The 22,541-nt window shown below is 51.5% G+C and overlaps 1 protein-coding gene across 3 annotated transcripts in view; it reads left to right on the top strand.

The window, feature by feature from the left end:
- GRK5 (G protein-coupled receptor kinase 5) overlaps positions 1-22,541 on the top strand; it is a 111,723-nt gene that overhangs the window by 23,742 nt on the left and 65,440 nt on the right. The window lies entirely within an intron of this gene.

The following is a 22,541-nucleotide window of genomic DNA, read 5'->3' as shown; positions in this document are numbered from 1 at the left end:
CCATCCTCCGCTCCCCTCCACCCTCCCCCTTCCTCTCCCCACCCCCTGCCATCACAGGAGAGAGCCTGAGAGAGTGAGCTCTAGGCGGAGAGGTTAAACACAGTCCTTTCGCTGAATTCAGAGATGAGCTCCCGCGGGAAGGATGTGGGGAGGGGGCCGACGGGCTGTCAGCCTTGGGCCCAGGCTTCAGTTACAAAGGTGCGAACCAAAGGAAGACACGGCCACAGGCAGGGGCCTTGGGAGGCGGGCGAGGGGATGCTGCGTGAGATCGTTTGTCTGATGGTTCTGAAGGGAAAGCGATATCTTTAGAACCAGACTAGGCTCCTTCTTTGCGCTTCCACTGACTCGCTGGACAGCCTTGGGCAAGTCTGTCACCTTTAGAAAGCAGCTCCTCACCTGTGCTCTGGGGTGAATAAATAACACCTCCTGGCAACTCCATGAACTTCAGCTGAGACCCCTATGGGGGCCCTGTGCACAGGGCGGGTCCCTGCAGGGTGGAAGGCATCTCCCCGGAGCCCAAGATGGTCGTCAGCAGTGGGCGTGGGGTCTGTCTCTCTGCAGTTTTGCTGATAGCCTTTCTGGAGGTCTCTGGCCAGCACCCGGTTATTTTCCCAGTTAGGTCTGAATGGGGAAAGCCACCTGTCCCTTCAGGGTCAGATTCAGCTGCCACTACCTCCTATGCCTCTGAATTTCAGGGTTTTCTACAATCCTCAAAATCACCACCAGCCTGTGGGGCTTACTCAGGCCACACGCCACCGGCCATTGCTCTGAGCAGGGCTGTGACCCTCCCCGTGGAGGCGGTGTTCTGCTGTGCCCTTGCTGGACTCTTCTCACACCCCTGAGTGCATGCCATCCCCCAGCAGTCCTGTGGGAAGTGGCATTTTCCTTCTCATTTTACAGATCGGGCTTCCGGAAGTCGCCTAAGTTGCCGATTTACAGGCAAGGCCTGGACGTGAGTGCTTTCTGCTGCCTCTCAGGGCTTGATGGCCGTGACTACCACCCAGCGTCTCACCCAGGAGGGGGCGAGGACACAGGGCACACGGGGCCCCGAGGGTCAGGCTCCTTCATGCTGGATGAACTTCCCGCCAAGCGGGGATCCTCCAGCTCCGGCACCTTCTGCATGTGGTCTCTGGCCCTTTGGTCCCAAACAGTCTCCTGCCTACACCTACCTCATTGTTTTCAGTCTGCCATTTGGCCATGGAAGGTGGAGGTGGTAGGAGAAGGGAGTTACCGTCCCGTCTGAATTGTCATTAATTTGCCAAATAAAACATTTTCCTTATGCCCCAAAACATTTTGCTTGGTTACGTCTTAACTGGCCAAGTGCACTCTTTTCTGTGAAAACAGTTCCATCGTTAAAGAAGCATCTCTGACCCAGAAGCTGGGTCCTGCTGCATCCTTGTCACAGCTCACATTTTATTTGGGATCCAGTGTTTTCCTAATGTCACCACCTCTTGCTTTGCATGAGGACTACACTCCCCGAAGGAAATATTTTGCAAGAACGTATTCAGCTGTTGAGGCGGTGCAAAACTCCTTCAGAAGGTCTTCTTTGTCCGGCTCAGAGAAGGACCCCTTTGCTGTAAAGTCCCTGCCACATTTCACTGGCCAGTACAGGTCTTTCCAGGGCATCATGAAATGGATCAAATCCCATCACAGCAAAAGCCATTTAAGGTTCATGGAAATGTTTGTGGAAACAATTGCAGACTCCTTTGCTGACAGCCCGCTCCTTACGTGTGATTTTTTTTTTTTTTTTTTTTTTTTACGGATCATGCACCCAGCAGAGCAGAAGAATTTGGATGGCCCTCAGAATGTGCTGGAATGGAATTTGGCTGTGCTCTCTGTCCAGGCCTCCGATAATGGCTGCGAGAGAATGTTCTCCCACTCATTAGGCAGATATTCAATGGACTTCCTCCGTGTCCCAGATGCTGGGTTAATCAGAGACAAGTGCAACCCAGGCCCCATCCTCAAGGAACCTGGCTGATAGGGAACAGGAGATGTATGCGCATTTCATTCCTCAGTACATCAGAACGACATTAGGAAGGGTGGCAGACACACCTCTTGGTATCTGTGGTGATTGGAGGTAGCACACTGAATTGTGGTTATGCAGTTTTTAAATGTATGTCTTTTAAAAAAATACACAGTAACCACGACAGTAATTTCCTATATATAATTGCTTACCAGGTAGGAGACAGGTGGGAGAGAGAGTCCATTAACACTCAAATTAAAGAGAAATTATCAAGTAAATACTATAGTAGTAGGGACTGTTGCAGTTGATAGATTGTGGCAAAGGTTGTGGTAAAAACACAATCATGACAGTGGCTTACAATTGGCTCATGGTTGCAAAAGTCAAGTCATGTTTACTGCTTGCTGATGGAACTACAGGGGCTTTACCTATATTATTGACCAAGCCTCAGGAAACTCTAGAAAATGGTAGTGTTACCATCGCAACTGGCAGAAGATGAAACTGGGTCTGAAAGAGGTAAAATGATTTGCCCAAAGTCACATGACTAGTAAGTGGAAGAACTTGGATTTGCTCCCTGGTCTGACTCCTGATAATAAGTTCTTAACCACTATGCTGGAGGACAAAGTACTGCAGTTGGTCAAATAAAGAAGTGATTTTTCCCTCCCTTGGGTATAATCCAAGAAAACGTCTTAGAGGAGGCGGCCTTGACCTGAGGCGTAGGATTTAGTAAGGGAAGTTTTGGTGGTAAAGCAGCGTATCCCATGGATTAGATACCCGTGATTACTGGCTGGATGGTTTGAGCACACTTTTTCCTCATGTAAATGAAGTCTTGAAGTAGGCTGTGGGTTGGCAGTTCTGTGTCATTAAGGACCCAGGCTCGCTCTTTCTGCTCCACCAGATAGATACCTCATGGCCTAGGATGGCTGATGCAGCTCCAGCCATCACATTCTTGTTCCAGGCAGTGGGAAAAAAAAGAATAGAAAGAGAAGGAAAAATGCACATTTCTCTCAACAAGTCAGTGAACTTGAAGGAGCTTTTCTGGAAGCTGAACCTAACAGCTTGTCCTTGTTTCACTGGCCAGCTCTGGCTCTCAGGGAGGCTGCCTGCTGCGTGTGACTCTTCCAGTAGAGTGAGCTGCTTCCAGTTTGAGGCGTTAAGAGGGGTCAGCAGCTGAGTGGAGAAGAAAAACTTCCTCTGAAACTTGATTTCAGAGTGGCCCCTGGAAGCTTGGTCTGTTTTGGATTATTCAGCGTGTTTGTTTGGCGTTTAATTGGAGTGTCGAGTTGCAGTAATTAGGCTGCCTGAGGCGGCCCCTGCCTGCTATCCCATCAGCCCCTTTGAAAAGACAAGAACCACTCTTGAGTACAGACTACTCCAGCTCCCCGACCCCCTACCCTCCAGTGCAATTAGGGCAGGAGCCACAGAGCCAGCCTTTCACCAAATCCTGGGCTGTGATTTAGAGCCCAGCGTGGTGCTCACAAGCCCTGAGGTGGGCATGGGGTGTTCTGTGCAGCTCACGGCCAAGTGTGAGACCTGGAAACCACCGCCTGCCTGGTACCACCCTCCCGTCTCATCCCCTGCCTCCGGGCCCTGAGTTTGCTTCTCACTTCTCACTTCTCAGCTCTCAGCAGCGCGTGCTGGCTGGTTGCGCTTGGGGCGTTCTTAAAAAATCAGCCATGCTCTTGTGAGCTGCAGAAGTTGTCCTGGGATCGTCCGTAGAGCATCAATCCTTGTTCATGTGAAGCCCTCTCTGCTAGGACTTGGGTTCTTTTGGGTCTGAAATGCTCGGTTTTCACTTTTGGGGGAACCAGGTTGTCAGACCATAGAAAGAAGGTTAGGGCTGAAATGGGTACGAGTGGTGGTGGCCTCAGCCCCCACGCCTCCGTGTTTCTGACCCAAAACTTGGCTGCAGGCTGGTTGGAGGCAGGCTTCCGCCCTCCAGTGCTCTGTCTCTGTTCTGTAATTACCTCCAAGCAGATAGTATTGTAAAGAGGCTGGAGAGATGCCTTAGAAATCAAACCGCTATTAATATGCTAATTACAACCATTTGTATTTACCGTCAAAGCAGGTCCCGGAGAGCTTCTTCTTGGCAGCATTATTAGATATTCTGTTCTTGAAATAGAAAGTCCATATTTTTTTTAAATGAAAGCTCTAAATCCAGAGCTTCCCCATGTTCCGCCAGCCCTTTTCCTTGAATTGAGTAGGCCCAGCCCTGGGCTCCTGAAATGAAGGCCGGGTGGGAGGAGGGTGAAGGCGGATTGATCCAAATCAATGGATCAAAGCAGATGGGAGCTCAAGATGTCAGTTAGATCCTGAGGCCCCGAAGGTCCCAGGTCAGTTACCTGCTGATGTCATCGTACGCGTCAGCATTATTTTTAGCAGCGGCTTCACTCCTAAAACCAGTCCTACTGGATTTATTTTTAGGCTGGATGATGCAGGTGCTGTTTGGAAAATGTCTGTTTCTCCTCATATCACTCGTGTCCTGGAACTTACCCAGTTTATGGGGAAAACAAAATGGCACCCACAGCCAAGGACAATACAGATAACTTGTTTGGGATATAGAGGGACGAGTGCCTTATTTGCTCTGAGAGTCGATCCCAGGGAATCCAAGGAGCCATGTGGGACGGGAGCCCTCTCTGATCTGGGAGCTTTCATTCCCTGGCAAACGAGAGAGTGAGTTCTTGTTCCACTCATGGATTGAAGATATCCAGTGAAGGCTGTGGGACTTTTCTAAAGAGTAGGCTGTCGATTCCAGAAGAATAATGGGTTAGCTGTGGTACTTTATAAATCTAACAGATATTTAAGCTTCGACTATGTGCCAGACCTAAATTAGAAATTTAGGCATGTTCCACTTCTACCAATGAGTGATCCACTTACCACCAATGAGTGATGTGGTGACATAAAGCAAACATCATGCTCATGGATTCTATTGATCCAGAATTCAGAGAGCGTAAACCAGGGGTGGCTTATTCTTCCTGTTGCTCAAGGCCTGAATGCAAGACTTGAAGGTTGGAAGACTAAGCCACATACATGTCTGGCAGTTGATGGTGGCTGTTAATAGGTCCCCAGCTCCTCCCCATGTGGCTTTACCATGTGGCCTGGGCTTCCTCACAACATGGCGTCTCGTCCCACTGGTAAGCGTCCCCAAAATGGAGAGCAAAGCAGGGATTACATTCCCTTTGTGACCTAGCCTCAGAAATCACAAAGCATCACCTTCGCCATACTCTACTGGTTGGAGAAGTGACAAGCCCCTGCCCAGATCAAAGAGAGGAACACAGACACCAGCCCTTGGGAGGGGGTGGGACCTCAGTCGCATTGTATGAAGAACATATGGGATATAGGTGTATTTCAAGAAGTATAAGAGAGACTTGGAAATATGAACAAGGAAGAAGAGGTTATAAAAATGGCAAAGCATATAAAAAGGGAGGAAGAAAACTTTAAAAACTGAAGGTGGAATAATCAGAATTAAAGCATTTGAAGCTCTGTCTGTTGGAAGGAAAACACAGATATGGATTAACCTCAGATTTGTTAACTTCAAAACTGGTAGAGCAGCAGTTTCTAAATGTGAACTGGGCCTCCCAGGGTCCGCGAGACTTTCAGCAAATCAATACATAATAATCCATAACAATGTTATTCTCTCTTTTCACTCTTATCTCTCACAAGTGCAGAATTTTCTAGAGCCTGTTGGACACAAAGTGATATCACTTGGACAGTTAACGGAATATATGCTTGTGTCTTCCCGTGTTTGAAATGTTTCTCAGTTTTATTTTCTAATATGGAAAGTATTAATAGATATAACCCATATAAGCAAAAGCTGTTGGGGAGGGGCTTGATAATTTCTGGAGGTGTGTCGATTTCCTGAGGCCATGAAGCTTCAGAACCACCATTGTAGGAGATGGGACAAATGGGAAGAGAAACAGACAATCCTTGTGAAATAGCACTTCCTGGGCTCTGAGAAACAAGTGGTGGTTATTGTTCATTCTAAGTTATTCTTCTATAACTTCATTCATAGTTAATCTCCATCCTAATATAATTCAAGAGAGAAACATTTAAATCTAGAGGACTGATGAAGAACGGTACTAACCTGTTGTGCACGCAGGAGCTCTGGGACCTAGAATTTCAGGACTGGGTCGTGTTCATCCTGTGTTACAGCGACACCTACTGAACACCGGGGATATTACAACCCAGCTGTATGGAACAAATGACCAGCAAGAGTAAATCCCATATTCATACCAAAAATGATGTAGAAAAGAGCAAATTCTGTCAGGCAGAGTATAACATTATAACAGGCTTAGACAAAACAAATTCTTAGACAAAACAGAGGGCAACTCGAGAAAGACATAATGACAATTCCATTGCCTATGCACCCTCTTCCTCGGTTAGATGGAAAATTAGTGGTTTCGTCAGGGGCAGAGCCTAACATCAGAGCCACTTGGAGCTTTTAAGAAATAAATAGTTCTAAGGCTTTACAGAATCAGAGTCTCTGGGCCAGAATTTTATAATTTTAAAAAGTTCTTCAGAGAACATAGTCCTATCTACAATATCTGGTCCAGAATGGCTCTGCTGAGGGTGTTTTCTGTCCCACTGGAGCCACGTCACGGCTGGACGGCTGAGCTATTCTGTGTAGGCCCCAAGCTCTTACACTGGCTGTGCCATATTCCTTCCCCTGCTGTCAATGCCCGGGTTTGGAGTTCCAAGTCCTTGGACTTCAGATAGACCATGTTCATGCCTTCTTAATTTCTGGGGTCCTGTCTGATTTCCAAGGCTGGGCTACCTCGAGTCCTGTTTGCCCAATGCACTATCGGAGCCTCCTCTTTACCATGCCCGGTGTCTACTTCCAGCATGGCCTAGATCCAAATTCCAAGTCACTTTGGGCTCTTCCAGCTCCTTATCTCTCCTTTGATCCCAGGTTTATTTCCATTTGTGCCCCAGAACCATCAACAAGGAAGGGTCTAGAATCGAGAAAACTATCAAAAATAAAAAACAAACAGGGGCGCCTGGGTGGCTCAGTCAGTTGAGCGTCCAACTTCAGCTCAGGTTCTCCTGGTTTGTGAGGCCGAGCCCCGCGTCAGGCTCTGTGCTGACAGCTCAAAGCCTGGAACCTGCTTTGGATTCTGTGTCTCCCCCTCTCTCTGCCCCTCCCCTGCTCATGCTCTGTCTCTCTCTGTCTCTCAATAGTAAATAAACATTAAAAAAAATTTTTTTAATAAATAAAAAATAAAATAAAAAGCAAACAAACAAAACTGAACCACAGCCCTGTGTGTGCCAAGGCCTAGCCTAAGCCACCACTGACCCCTTTTGACACAAGCTTTCAACACAGTCTGTGGGAGGATTTGCCTTCTCGTGTGAGAACCCTTCGCGAAGCTGACAAAAGGAAAAAAAGGCTTTGCTTTACCGAAATTTGCACGGCCCCGCCCTCCCTTTTGCAACCTACCAGTTCCGGGCCATCTCGTGATACCTCCATGGCTTTGTCAAAAAGAGACCCAGCCCCGGGACAAGGAGCTCCCACACCCACAGAAGAACAGCATGTGGGTGAGACCTGGCGAGGGAAGTGAAAATTCTTAATAACCAGTGGGGTGTGAGAGGGGCGGGGGCCAACCAGAGCCCAGAGCCCAGGCGGAGTGAAGTGATGCCAAAGGCTTCGCCCTCTCCAAGGTAATGAAAGTGATCTGCGAGTGGTGTTTTTTTTCCTTTTAAATGACAGAGCAGGGCTGGCCGAGGAATAGGATTTGACCAACTTAACCATAAATGCAGGCGAAGGTTGTTTATGCTGTGAAGATAAAGCAGCAAATGGGAGACAGGGTGGGCTGTGGCCTTCCACTGCCTTTGGAAGCTGTTCCCTTTCTCTGGGCAAATTCCCTGAAGTCCGAGACATCGCAGCACAAGGAAGTGCCTTCAGACGGCCCTGCGTCATATGTGCAGATCTGCCCCTGGGGAGACGGGAGGCTGAGGCAGCACACGGCAGTGACCTGCTGCGCTGCAGGGGCTCAGGGAGATGGGGGAGGGGTTACGGCCCGTAACAGGGACGGGGTCCCTCCAACCGTGGTGGGGAGTGTTCCATTCTGGTGCACACCTGGCTGTTTTCCATAGACCCGTGTCCTGAAATTCGTTCAGTGTTAGCAATAGCAGCTCAAACTCAGCACTGTGCCGGCTCCCACCACTTACTGCTCTGCAGGGGTTTCTTTCCATGCAAGCAAGGAGCCCTTGGCTCCCTGCCCGCCACTCACCTCCCTGCCTGCTGACCTGGCCATGCGGTGCATCAGGGCCTTCCATCTTTTGCAGCCACAACCATCCTCAGGGTGGTGGGTGCGGCAGGGGGCAGGGGGGTGCTGCTTCACTCATGTGCCTGGGCCCCTGGGGACCGGATTTTAGACAGGTGTCAAGGCAGAGCCTTCTGAAGCAGGCTGGGCAATGTCTGCGGAGCAGATTCCCACCCCCTCGGGGTGGCTGCCTCAATGACCCCTCAAGGGGACGGGCCTCGGCATGGAAAGGGTGTGAGCTTTGGGCAGGGCCGCAGATGGCCTGGGGTGCTTTGGCCCCTTCTTTTCTGAGGCCCCGGCTGATTGCCGCATTGTGCCGTGGGAAGGAGCAAAGGGCCAGCTGTCTCCAGTTCTGGAGCACCAGTCAGTGTCCTGGGGCCAGCAGTGGTGAGGGTTGGGAGGCAGCATTCCGGGGTGGCTGCCGGGAGGGCATGGCTTGTCCTGACTTGGATGCTGTGCCCACGGTGGCATGAGGCAGTGCCCCCCATGAACAGCAGGATTCTCATTGCCATTGCACAGCTGAGGAAACAGCTGGATCGTGCCTGGTATGTAGCAAATGCTCTGCTTAAGCCAGCTGCCCTGATCATGTGATCTGTCTGGGGTCACCCAGATGGTGAGTGCTGGGGTCAGGGTTGGCCTCATGGCCATCTCAGACCCTGACCCAGACCCTCCTACCCTGCAGTGGGGCCTCTGCAGGAGTCTCAGGGAGGCAGCCAGGGTAGAAGGCCAGTAGCTCCATTTCGCAGACCAGGAAACTGAGGCCAAGTGATTTGTCACAGATCACTGAGCTTATAAATGACAGAACTGAGCCTCAAACTTTGCTCTTTTGATCACCCACCCGGAATTAGCCAGGGCTCAGGCTGCCACGGGAAAATGAAACAGGCTCGTTGGCTTAAACAACAGAATTTGTTTTCTCCCAGTTCTGAAGGCTAGAAGCCTTGGGATGGGTTTCTGGTGAGGCCTCTCTTCCTGGCTTGTAGATGGCTACCTTCCTGTTGCATCCTCATGGGGCCTTCCCTCTGTGCACACAGGGAGTGAGACAGCAATCTCTGGTGTCTCTTTGCCTTCCTATGAGGACACCGGCCCTCCAATTAGGGCCCCATCCTTAGGACTGAGTTTAACCTTTAGTATTTCCATAAAGGCCTATCTCCAAATGCAAGTGCTTTGAGGGTTAGGGCTTCAACATGGTCATTTTGGAGTGGGCACAATTCAGCCCAAAATACACCCTGAGCCTGTTTCATTGTTTTGGGCCCCCATATCACAGCAGGAAATAGGTGCCACTAGGTATCAAGTAAGTCGTTTTGGAGTGATTATGCAGGAGCCTAGAAATAGGTTTGGGGCAATCTGAGAAGGCTTCCTGGAGGAGGCAGTGTGTGTGTGTGTGTGTGTGTGTGTGTGTGTGTGCACGCGCGTGCACATACATATGCTAGACTTGGGTAGCACGTGTACCTGGGGGAATCTGGCCCATTTCAGGGAACCCCCATATACAGTCCACCCCAATAACTCAGATGCACTGTGGCCATTTTCCAGGAGCTACTTTCTCCCTGTGGCTGTGGTAAGAGGGGACCGTCTGGTTCCCACTTGGCCTGGCACGGGAGCTATAGCTCCATTCAGCCAATCGCCCCTGGTGCTGTGGTCTGGCTGCTGGGGAGGCAGATCCTTCCTTCAAGATGGACCGTGTTAGGATAGCACCGTGCTCACAGGTCCTTGCCGTAAGCTCTCTTCCTCACCTCGTGTCTGATCCTCTCTCACACCCACATGCCAGATTCAGCTGGTAAAGGGAGTCCTCACTGTCAGGTTTAGAAAATTTAAATGTCTGCAGAATCTTTGTTTCTGGAATGAGGACAGTGTCCTTGGGGCAGAAGTGTGGGTTCATGCACCACGTCCTGTGTGGGGTCCAGAGCAGATCTGGGTTGCAGAAGGCATCAGCAAGGAGGCTGGGGAGGCTGCTTTTCTGGTGGGACTTCCTATTTCTCACATTTCCTCTGTGAAGACCCTCTGTGGGCCCTCCCCCAAAGTAGAGTCTGTGAGCCCATCCCTTTTGGGGGTGCAGAGCCCGTCTTTGGCCTCTCATATCTGTCCTTCAGCTTAGCTCAAGTGGGCCCCTGGTCGGCTCCAAAGGTCTTCAGTAAGTTGCTGTTTTCAGAGTTTCAACACGAGGCTGTCTATGAGGGAGAACTCCATACTGAAGTATGTGACGTGGTCACAGCCCCCTAGTTATAAGAGTATTTATTCTCCCTGCATCTCCCATCCCTTATCTTCTTCCTCTGAACCTGGCCCAGGGCCCTGTGCTCTGGGTTGTGCTCTGTTCCCAGGCCCTGTGTCTCCCTGAGTCTCCCTTCTTCCCCAATGGAGGCCCTGAGTATCTCTGAGCCTGCTGTCCCCTTGCTTCTCTGGTGGGAAATGGTCACTTCCTCTTAAGGGAAGAAAGAGCAAGTTGCTGGCTTCCCTCTGATTCCCAAGGGCAAGCCTCTGCACTGCCACTGTATGACCTTGGGCAAGTCCCTGAGACGGGCTGTGCCAGAGGGCAGTACTCTCCACCCCACAGGGTAGCGCACTAAGTGAGCGAGTGGAGCCTTAAAGCTTTGGGCTCCTAGTAGGTGCCGAGTGCATGTGCGCTGACTATAGTCCGAGTGTTCCAGTGCCCGGGTTGGTTATTGTGAGCAGATGGGCACACACATGTGTCAGCGTATGGCCGCTGTCTCTCTCTGACTGCCCAGATGGGGAGGCCGCATCGTCATCACGATCGAAATCATTGCCTTCTTCGAGCCCCAGTCACCATCCAAGTCATTCATTCTCTTGTTTCTGGGACCTGCCTTGCCCCAGGCTTTGCTCTGGGGGGTGCACCGCGACGAGTGCGACAGAGTGGGGCTGATGCTCCCTTTCCAGGCGGCGGGCGGAGAGGGAAGTAAACCAAGTGAGCTTACGCAGGCCGAGTTCACAGATCACCTGTGTTGAGATCCTCGGACTGGAGTCCGTGCGGGTGCCATCACTGGGTGAGGCTCAGAGGGGAGTCAGAATTGAAAGGCGGCTTAGCGCTTGGAAGCATGGGCATCAGCTGCAGGCCACCCCCGCTCTGTGCTCTGTGGCCATCAGAGGCAGTGATCCTGCAAGGCGGAAGTCAATATTTAAAAAAAAGGAATGTCAGTTCTTAGGAAGCCTTAGTTGCCATGTATACAATCTTGTGTTTAGCCACTTACAGAAAGCCTGGGGTCAGAGACTGCCTGGATGGCTGCCCCCTGAGCACACACACCTCACCCATCTTCCCAGGCAATATCGGCCCGGGTGCTGGTGTGGCCAGCCTGGGATTGCCCCTTGCCTGCGTCCTTCAGGGACCCTTGAGGCCCAGGAGTCTGATGTGGCCCGGAACGGGGGCCGTTTGCACAACACATGCATCTTGGGAAAACAGATGTGGTTCTCCGTGTGCTCCCTGGAATTCCGGGAACCAGAGTGTTTATTTTATGTAATATACAGCAAAACCAGTTCTGTTGACTTCAGACTCTTCCAGCATCCGAACGATAATTCTTCCTCAAATACTCTTTCAGTGTGGATTACCCGGCGTGTTGGAGGGAATGAGGGCTAAACTGCGTTCAACAGGGAGGAGGGCCACCTCTTTTGAAATGAAAGCAAGGTTTTTGAGACATGGGTGCCTTAAATCCATTAGTGAAACAGTCCTGCATTCGCTCACATGTAGGGCTTGTCAGAGGGGCAGGGGGACCCTCAGGGCCTTAATACAGCCACCTGGGTCACGCTGAGGGAGGTCGGCGGGTACGCTGTGTTTGGAGCAATACCGCGGCAAAGGAGCATCTGAAACAATGCTTGATGTAGATGAGGCTCAGGAGGGTGAACATCAGTTCTCGTTAACCTCTCTTTCCTGGCTGAGCAGTGAGGGGGTGAGAGCAGCAGATCTGGACAGGAATATCCAGCCGCTCCTCCTTAGAACAACGGTGGATAGATAGTATTTACAGAGGGCCTAGTGTGTGCCAGGCACTATGCTAAGCACCTTGACTGAGCCATACCTGTGCCGTAGGTCATATTCTTTGTTTTAGGACCAAGGAAATGAGTCTCAGGAAGGGTCATACAGCTAGTAGGTGGTTGGATCAAGCAAGTATAGGTTCAGCTTCTGTAACCAAGACCTAGGCTAATGCTGGTTTAAACAGGTAGAAGCTTATTTCTTTCTCCTGGATCAGTGCTTGGGTAGGAGCCTAGGGCTGCTACGGAAGTTCCATGTGGCCATTCGGTTCCAGTCTCTTCTGTCCGTAAGGTGTTTCCTTCTTCTTCATGGTCCCAGATGGGACCCCACTGCATCTGCCTTCTAGGCATGTCTGTCTACAGGAAGGAGGATGGTGCAGGAAAAGCCCCACCCCCTATCCCTTTAAGGGCACAACCCAGAATGAACTTGGAGCCATAGTTTCTGCACACATTCCTTTGAAAACTTGGTCATGTAGCCACACCAAGCTGCAAAGGTGGCTGGGAAATGAGTTCCTGCCTCTGCCTCTCACCTCTCCACTGCTTCTCATCTTGGAGGGGTTCTAGGTTCGCTCCAATGAAAAGAGCCCAGAGCTGGACCAGCTTCTTGGGTGCCTGGGGTGGTAGGCGTTTCTGGTGATCACTTGATCCTCTGGCCTCGCACAGCTCAGGGCACCAAGTAGGTGCTCAGTAAATCAATCTTAAAGGAAGGGTGGGGGTGGGGTGGTCCTGGCCTGTCAGATCCAACCCCAGCTAATGGGTTGAATAAAGCTAGATGCAAATATGGGGGTGCTAGAAACTTCGGGGACAAACTACCAGAAGGCGGCCAGGTCCGGGGGGATTCCCTTCCACAGTGGAGCTCTGTAGCTGTTTTGGGCTGGATCAGAGGTTCAGGGTACCCTGTGGGCTCCCTGGCTTAACCCCAACCGGAAACAACGTCTATGAGCTGTGCTTGGAGCTGGAAATTTGATTCTGTGCCCCCTTTGGGAGGAGCTGGATTCCTTCGTAGTGATGGACACTTGGGCTGTGCCATGTACATTCCTGATTTGGTTCCAACTGTGCGTAGGTCCGGTCCGTCAGCTGCTGGCCCCCACGCGGACCCTGTCTGCAAGGATGGGCCTCGGCCTCCCTCCTGCGGGGCTCTGGTTGCCTACTTTGCCTGGCCCTAACTCAGCTAGAGCAAAATGCAGTTACAGGCTGGCCTGCCAGAACTCAGGTCCCTGTTAAGAAGCCCTCGGAGGCCTCATATAGCATGCTACACGAGAGTTGCTGAGACTTCTCTGATCCCTTTTACCACTTACGTTCCCTGAGCAATGCTTCTTTCCATGCAGGTGCTCAGAAGGAAAGATAAGCCCGCTTTGAAGGTTCCAGTGTGGAATTTTTCAATCATCTGAACATTGTTCTTGGCAAGGAATAATTTAAAACAAACAGCCATTGTGGGTTACACTTTCAGACCAGTGAGAAATAGGAATATTCTTTGATCATCCTGATCACTTCTTTTTTTTTTTTTTTCCTGTTCCCAGTTATCTGTCTTGTGCTGAGTCGCCAAGAAGGATACCTCTTAGGCTTAGCATCAGTTAAATCTTTGTCAAACTGTCTGTCGTGAGCCCGGCAGCCAGAGGGAAGAGAGAAAGCATTAACGGAGAGCTGAGCTCCAGCTTAGGCCGGCGCTTACATGGTCTAGACAGTTAAGAGATACGTGGGGCCCTTTAAAAAGATAGCGAGAAGGGACGGAAGAAAAGCATGTGCTTAAGGGGCCCGCATGCTTTGATTCTGTACTTGGAGGTACAGAAAAAGAAAGCTTTAGTTTAAAATGAGTGGGTTTTGGCAAGAAGCAGCGCTGCATGCTGGCAAACTGATTGTGCTCTTCCACTTAGATAAAAATGAAAATGCATGAGGTATTTTGCCTTTTTCTTCTTGACGATTAAAAGCCTCTACTTGGCTCCGTGCAGAGACGGCCCTTGAAGAGTTATATGAGGCACCTGTGTGGCATCAATTACAGGCCTTCGGCAGCCAGCAGCAACTATACTTGCCCACGCTCCAAATGCCAGATCCCAAGAGGAGGGTTTAAAAGGCTTGCCTGGGCATCTGTGCGCCAAGTCTGGGTGGGACCCTTGGGTGAGGGGCTTTGAGTTTTACTAGAGAACTTCCACTCCCTGATCGTGATGGGAGCATCCAACGCGGCCGAGCAAGCCCTGGGATGATGAGTAAGATGAGACCCTTTGCCTAGCCAGGCCTCCGTTTCTCCACCTGGGAGGGGAGGGCATCGGACTGGCTTTCCTTCAGCTTTTCTGCGAATTAGATGACCACACGCTGCAACACACCTTGTCTACAGCTCTGCCATTATTGCATTGTGAAGGGGGGGCCATGTCAGTGCTGGAAAGGGACTCTGTTTCCGGGATGGCAGACCCATTCATTAACATGACCCAGCACAGGGAGGAATTTGGAAACAGGTACGTTAGGCTATAGCCAACAGCTAGCAAATTGATGAGTTAGGTCCTTAATGTATTCTATTCATTCGCTCGTCAAATGTTACTGCGCACCGGCTCTGGGCCAGGCTCTGCTAGGTACCGGGCTTCACAGGGAACAAGGCAGCCCGGGCCCTGTCTCCTCCAAGTTGGGTCTGGCCCGGCTTGGACTTCTCTCCTCTTGGCTTAAGGACCTGCCTCCCTGTAGGTCCAAGCCCAGGAATGTGCTATGAAAATGAAGTTCCAACACCCTATTAAAAGCCAAGCATTTACTTCTAGACACCAAGGACTTTAAGACTTCTATCTTCAAGGAGCAAGGGATTTGTTTTGACAAAAGAAGTATAAACAGGATCCCAGTGAATAACTTTTCTCATGGCTGCTCCTGCTTTAATCAATTCTATATTTATTGGTGACCTCATAGCGTCCAGACTGTCCCAGACTCTACAGAGGATCCAAAGGGGGTGGCAGCAGAGACAGAATTTACGGTTTGCAGCCCAGCCGGAGGAGGCAAGGCCAAGTCTGAGGACAAAGCCCGAGGAATGAGACAGCACAGAAGTTCCGTGGTCACAGGTGTGCTGCAGGCCGGGAGGGCTGAAGGAGCCCAGAGGGGAGGGGACAGCACACTTGGATCAGGTATTCTGGAAGAGGAGAGGGGAGAGGGCATTCCAGATCATCCTCCTGTGCTGGCCCAGCCCGCGGCGTGTAACCGTCCAGCTGATAGCCGGCTGCTGAGCTGTCGTGGCCTTTCCAGCCCTTCATATGTGGAGGCTGGAGCTCCCAGGCTCAACGCGCAGAGCGGCCCCAGGCCCGTGGAAGGAGGATGACCCCTGGCCATGGGATGTGCAGGTTATAGGGGCGCCCCTCCCCCGCAGACCCCCAGACGTTGCCAGATGGTGCCACTGGTGAGCTCTCACCCACTTCTCAGGGTCCCGGGTCCTCGCCGGCTGCCGCTGTGGGTCTCTAGAAGCTAAAAGTTGCAGAACGATTGTTCTACCCTCAGGAGGAGCTGAGTTCAAATCCTGTCTCTGTCATTTGCTGCTTAGCGGCCTTGTGCTAATGCTTCTCAGTGCCTCTTTTTGGCGTCTGAAAACCGGCTGATCATAGCATCCTTTTCATAGGCCTATTACGAGGCCTGCAGGAAATAAGCATGTAATCTGCCGAGCAAGGTGCCTGGTGTGCAGCAAGTACCCCGTTCATGTTAGCTATTACCGTGTCTATTATTATCGCTCTACATCAGGTGGCAACATGGGAAAGCCACTGCCTGGCCCAGAGGTCATCTCTTTCTGAAAACTAGCTCTGCCACACCCTATAAAAGTCCATATCTAAAATCCTGACCCCCTTGAACTGTAACTCAGCCAAGCAGTCTGCATCGAGACTGCAGCTTTCTCTGTGTTAGTTTCTGCGGAAGCAGCGTGCCTGTCCCATTTCTTGTCTGGAACGTGGACGTCGTGTGAACTCTGTGTGCCGTAAACGTGCCTGTCTCCCTGCTCTAGCCCCTCTCGCGTCCGGGGCCGACGTTGGCAAAGACGGCAAGGACGCGAGATATTGACGTGGTTTCGCGTTTAATTGCCAAAGACCTGGATCAGGTTCCAGTGGGCCAAGCCCTCTGGGGAGACAGTTTGGGTGTGTCATGTGGCTGGTGTCCTAGGAAGTCGTAAGCTGGCAGCCAGAGGAAACTAGTTTACCTGCGAGCAGGCTCCGGGACCAGAGAATAACTGTCACCTAACATTTGTTCTCTGTATCCCAAGGAGGACCTGGGAGCAGGTGTTACAGAAAGACACGTTTGGCCTCAAAATTAGAATGGGCTCTTAACATGATGTTGGTAAAGAGCACTGGACACTGCAGGTAAAGCGTTTCCTGTCCCTGGAAGTGTACACACTCAGGTTGGCTGCATCCCCGATGGGGTTCGTGGCGACAACAGGATCATTGTCGCTGGGGGTCTGCAGACCCGGAGACATCAGGACTTTCAGGAGATCATCAGCCGCTTCCACCTTCCCAGGCATTCATTTCTCAAGTGCCTTTGGCCAGCACAGCTGTGAGCCTCCCTGGGCCCTGGCCTGTGGCCCAGGAAGGAGCAGGGCTGCCTCTCTGTATAGAGGCTGCTATTTGCCTTGGCCCCTGCTTGCCCGGCCATTTCCTGGCCCCGCCCTCCCGTGGCTTTTCCTTCATTAGCTCATCTCTCCAGGTGAAGCCAGTCCCTGGGGCCCTGGATGGCCCGCCATGGAGGCCTCAGAGCCCCCCCCTCCCCCCCACCACCTCCCAGGCCAGGGCAGCTCACAGTAAAGGTGGGGCAGGCATTGCCATCCAAGAGTAAACCAGACAAGCACTCGAGAGAGACTGAGGCACAGATAGGGGCAGTAACAACCCCAGGGCCTCACAGCGAAGTGTAGTGGGCTTCGATGGAAACCCGGGCTCCTGGCCCCCGACAGCACCCTTCCTGGGCCTTCTGGAAGTTCTGCCTTTAAGCTCGTGCTTGCCCTGTCCCTGCTCTGGTCACAGTGCAGATGTGGGCAGGAAGGCAGATTTGTGGGCTGTGTGCCCTCCTTGGAGCTCTGATATTGGAGAAACGCCCCTGTGGTGTCTCCAGCCCCACTAGGCTCCTCACAGGAACTATCAAGTTGAGAGTTCATTTAAGCTCCTCTCATTCATCAGGCTCATCTTGTAGAAGGGGAAAACCAAGGTCCAGGGACAAAAATGGGTCTGAGGTCATACAACGGTCAGAGAAGGTGCTGGAGGCAAAGTCCAGTCCCCTGGCCCCATTCCTATGGCTCTGGCTGAGCTTTCTGGAAAGCCGTGAGTCAGGCAGGACCCCGCATTCAGGCCCACCTCACTTCCGGGGGCTCCAGACCCACCCGGTTTCTCCTCTGAGCACAGCACATAGCATTGCCTCGGCTCAGACACCCTGAGCCTTTTATTTCCCTTAGACTGAAGCCCCACTAGGAACAATTCTGTCATCTAGTTGCTACAGGGGGGCCTTCATTTCTGGCAGATTAACCACTGNGGTTATCGGGGGAGGGGGGGTGGGCCTGAGACTTCTACTCCCCCGTTTGGAAGCCAGCGGCCTCCACGTCACATTGATTTGTGCTTTCCCTGGCTCCATCCTTTGTTCGTCGTCACCTGTATCTGCCTTCCTGCTCCGGCCAGGCACTGCCCCAGGGGCTGGGGAGGAAATGTGAGCTCAGACCTCATAGTTAACACAGAGCTGGAATCACCCCGGCAGCTTTGAAAACCACCGATGCCATCTCCAGAGGTTTGATGCAGTTGGCCTGGGCGTGGCCTGGGTACTTCAGCCTCTAAAACTGCCTGTACCTGTGTGGAATTTGTTTTTTCAAGGAGAAAAGAGCTGGTAGAAAGAATCCAACTCGAGAGAGTAGCATCCTCAGGCTGGCTGTGGGCAGAGTGGAGCAGGGAGGGCCTTGGGTCACAAGGAAGGGACAGCATCCACCGTTGATGTTGCTGTCCCCGTGGCCAGCACCACAGCAGGCCTGGCCCCAGCTCTCCAGAAGGTTCTGTCACAGGCCACTCAGGGTGGACGCGGAGGGCTCATAAGCACCTGCATGTGAGCCAGGCCCCACAACTAAAAGGGGGGCATGTCTGGTGGTTAGAGCTCCTTTGCTTCCCAAGGCCCTTCTTGGTCTCAGTGATTTTGCAGCTGTGTTTTCAGAACAGGTGCTTTCCTCTCATTTGTAAAACTATTGAAAATCTAGACAAATAGAAAGAACCAGACAGGCAGACATCGGCATGTCTCCGTTTTGCCGGGCATTTTCAGGAGCTGCCACTGCCGATGTACCAGGGGCCTCTCTGCTCACGCCCCTTGGTTATCATGCTCACCTAGACCTAGTGCGGAAGGAAGGCTTCCAGCCACAGAGCTGCGGGCTCTCAGCATAGAAGACGGCTCAGAGCGCGATGGTTCGGGACTTCCGTCTGGTGGTGGCAGGTAAAAGAGCCAGGCCTGGAACCTGGGTCCCACCTCGGCCCCCGACTCTTTCCAGCGTGCCAGCCTCATCCCAGCCACTGCCTGCACCGTGTCTCTGTCACCTGGCTGTTCCCCCGGGGTCCACCTGCTCCGCCCACTCCTCTGCTTACGCACCCAATCCTTAGTTTCATTACCACTGCAAAGGAGTATCTAAATTGTTTGCTTTTCTTGGCCTTGAGGATAAGGGAGAGGTCACCGCCTGACTCTGGGGCCCCATTATTGCCCAGAGGGCCCTGCGGCAACAGCATATGCTCTGTGTCCTGTCCAGCTCAGCCCGCCCCCCTCCCCCCACTCTTCCCCAGACTTGCAGTAAAACTCGAGACCAGAATGAGGGGGACAAAAGGCACAGGAAGATGGGGCTTGGCTTGGGTGTGTTTGTGTAATGTGCCATATGTCATTTTCTTTTCACATAAAAACATCTCTCTTGAAGCCATAGGAGCCCACTCAGCTGCCGCCAGCCAAATACCAAATGTTTCCCTTCTCCTCTCTGGCTCCTTCCAAGAGGTGGGCTGTGAGGAATTGCCGTTATCCTTGATGCTATCTTGCCTTTCAAACATCAGAGAGCTTTTTCCTCAGAGCAAGCACTTGATTGTTTTTTCCAGCTTTGGCAGGAATTTTTAAGAGAAAGCTCTCTTCAAATCACTTTTCTGTTTATTGTTTTAGACCTGGAGTATGGCAAAGTGAAGGGCTCTGGCCCAGCCTAATCCACTCTCCTCACATCTGTTTTCCTAAACTGCCTTAGGACCTATCAGCCCCTCCCCACTCTCCAAAAAAACAAAAAGCAAAAACCTTAAAAAAAAACAACAACAAACCCTGATATTTTGGACAAACAATGTTAAATAAAACAAAATGAAACAAAACGAAATAATATAATCCTCCAGTTGGTAGAAAAATGGCCCCAGAAATCGCTTTTGGACCCCCCCCCGAACCCCCCACGTACAATAAACATGTGGTTTCATTTCCAAGGGCTCCGGTGTTAGCGTTTCCATTTCCTCAGGAAGCCGCCTTTCTTGCTCTTACTTCTGAAATGGAACGTGCATTTTCATTGGCCCAAGTTCAAGGAGCGCCTGGGGCAACAATGAAAACAGTCCGAAAGCAGGTTTCAGTCAGCGACACCCCACCCCCTCAAGCCGTGACTTCTCCTTGCTCCCCATCCTGAGGGACTGAGGCCCACTCTCCCGCAGGGGGAGAGGGTGGCGTCCTCACTCACTTGGGTCTGTGGCCTTCTGAGGGGAGCCACGCTGTCCTCGCCGCCTGTGTTCTGGCCTTCAGTTGGGAAAATCTGGTTGCCCTCCAAGCGTCCGCATACCACAGCTCTTAATTAAGAAAGTATGTTCCCATTTCATGTCACTCGAAAAGAATGAAAACAGTGACAGCATTTATTTATCTGCACTATCAATATCATTCCTCGTTCTGAGTCCGCCGAGGGTTATGAGTCTTGAAGGAATTGATGGGTTGTGAGAGCCTAACCTCAGCCATGTGCTGCGGGGACATGTGGCTTCTCTCTCTCTGAGAGGAGGCTCCAAGTGAAGCAGAGGAGGGCCGGCAGAGCCCTGGCCCCTGCCCTCTCCCAGCTGGGAGTCCACGGCTGGGCGACAGGAGGGGTGGCTTTTGCCTTCTTTGGTCTGATGTGGAGTCCAGTCCCCTTTCACTGGCTACCTCCCATTTTCTTTCTGAACCTTCAGAGAAGTAAAAGTCACCATTTCTTGAATCTTCTAGAAGAGCTGAGATCTGTCTGAGGGGCTGCTTTTCCTGTGGGACCCGCCAAGTGCTGAGACGGGGCAGGCACTCTTCCGTGTTGCTAATCCCCAGGGGCGGCCATGGCCTCACCCAGCATGTCTGTGTGAGACGTGAGGTGGCCAGGCCCCTGGTCAAGGGACTTGCCTGTGACTATAGAGCAAATGAGGCCATTCCGGCTGCTTTAACAGAACACCACAGACTGGGTGTTTGAAACGACAGGCATTTCTTTCTCACAGTTCTGGAGGCTGAGAGTCCAAAATCAAGGTGCTGGTGGATTTGGTGTCTGCCGAGAGCCTGCTTTCTGGTTCACGAATGTGTATCTTCTTGCTGTGTCCTCACGTGGCAGAAGGGGTAAGGGAGCTCTCAGGAGTCTCTTTGTGAGGGCACTATTCCTGCTCTTGAGCGGGCTCCCTGGTCCTCACCCCATTGTCCACCCTTCTGTGAACGCTACTCGAATCCCATGTGCTCTAACATGATCCGTGGAGGAGCACTGAACCCATTCCAGTCTCCGTGGCCTTGGAGCCCAGCCCAACACATTATCTCCCACCATGCTCCTGTGTGCACCGTGAACCCAGCCCCTCCCTTAGGGCACCCTGCCTTTTGTTCAAGGACATAGCTTGGTGCCCTAGAGCTTATAAGGGGCTTCACAGACCCTTCCCCATTTCCAGTCACCTTCCTCTAGATATGCTCCAGTCTGCCATATCCACTAGACCTCTATTAACTATGGCCAAAGTCGAACATCACATCACAAAGGCCACGCCCCCATTCTTGGTCTCAACTGACCACCAGCTGTCAACGCCAAGCCTGTTACTGGATCATTAACCTGCCAGTAAGTTTAAGATATGTTTCCTCCCATTCATCCACACACCCCCAGTTGCTGAATTCAAGAAGAGAGCCTTAAGGTTGAAGGAACCTTCTTGTATCAAAAATCAGGAGGCCTTGGATGACAGTTTGTTAAGTGAAGGACCCACAAGAGTAAAGCTGGGATAATTAGGTGATTGGTGGACACTTCAGGATAGAGGAGGCTGATGCTCCCTATAATGATAGCTTCTTTCTGGCTTGGAGGGAAGGGCCAGTGAGGCACATAGCCCAAAGCAGGCTTTTCATGTTCTAGAAGAGCTGGCGTTGTCTGTGCGTGTGTACGTGTGTGTGTGTGTGTGTGTGTGGTGTGTGTACAGCACATGCATGCCTGTGGGCATAACATCCCAGGGTTCTTTCAGCCTGAGAGACAGAGATTCAGAGACAGAGAGAAAAGGCTCTGCCCTTCTTTCCTGGATGACCCTACCTCCACCGCCAAGCCCAAGAGATCACACTTCAGAGGAGGGGTGTGGGAAGGGCCCTTGCAAGCCAGATTTCGGTGACGGGAGGCTTCTGTAGAAACTAAGAAGAAAAGGTTCCCTCGGAAGATGCGTTACAGACCTCCCCGTGCTTCCAACTTGTATAGTCTGACTTTGCAGAAGCGACTGGCACCTTGGGTTTGCACTTGACAATTTGCATCTCCTCCTGTCACTCTGATCAATTTCCAAATTCACAGTCTCCCTTCTATGACCTCGTTCTTTATTTCTAAAGGAACTGCAAAAATGTTGCCTTTTGGTTTTGGTGGTGGTGGTCGTGGTGGTGATGCTTCCTCAGAAGATAAGCCCATTTATCTTTATAGAAGCCTGAAAAAAGAATCCAAATAGATGATTACCGATTCTTTTCTTTCTTTCCGGGCTTCCAGTGAGTGGCTTTCTTGCCTGGGATGCTCAGTACAGCTGGGAGAGGCACGGAACTGAGGTGCTGACAGCTTGTGTTGGAATCACATGGTGTTTACTGTGCTGTGAGTTTATAACAGTCTTGTTTCCATACTGACAGCAAACGCCATATGGAGAGAAAAAATCCTGTCAGATGAACCCTTAAGGAATCACAATATGGTACATGAAATCTCTTAATTGCTTTTGGAAATGGGGAGGGGCCCATTGCTCAAGTCACATAAGCCACGCGGTTTTCTCTGCCATAACTGAATAAAACTGGAGTTTGACGCAAGGTACTTTACTTCCATTCTGCTTATGCTGGGGAGGTTCGGCTGGCTGGGAAAAGATGAGGTAGTTTGCTTTCCTCACCTTGGTGGGGGGATCAGGTTCAGTGGGAGGCTACGAGAATGCAGGCTCTATCTACAGGGCATCATG

Source organism: Crocuta crocuta, unplaced genomic scaffold, assembly GCF_008692635.1.
Source record: "Crocuta crocuta isolate KB4526 unplaced genomic scaffold, BGI_CrCroc_1.0 scaffold138, whole genome shotgun sequence".
In the NCBI taxonomy this organism is placed as follows: domain Eukaryota; kingdom Metazoa; phylum Chordata; class Mammalia; order Carnivora; family Hyaenidae; genus Crocuta; species Crocuta crocuta.
Note: the sequence above shows the minus strand (reverse complement) of the source record. Positions and strands in the feature narration are given on the sequence as shown.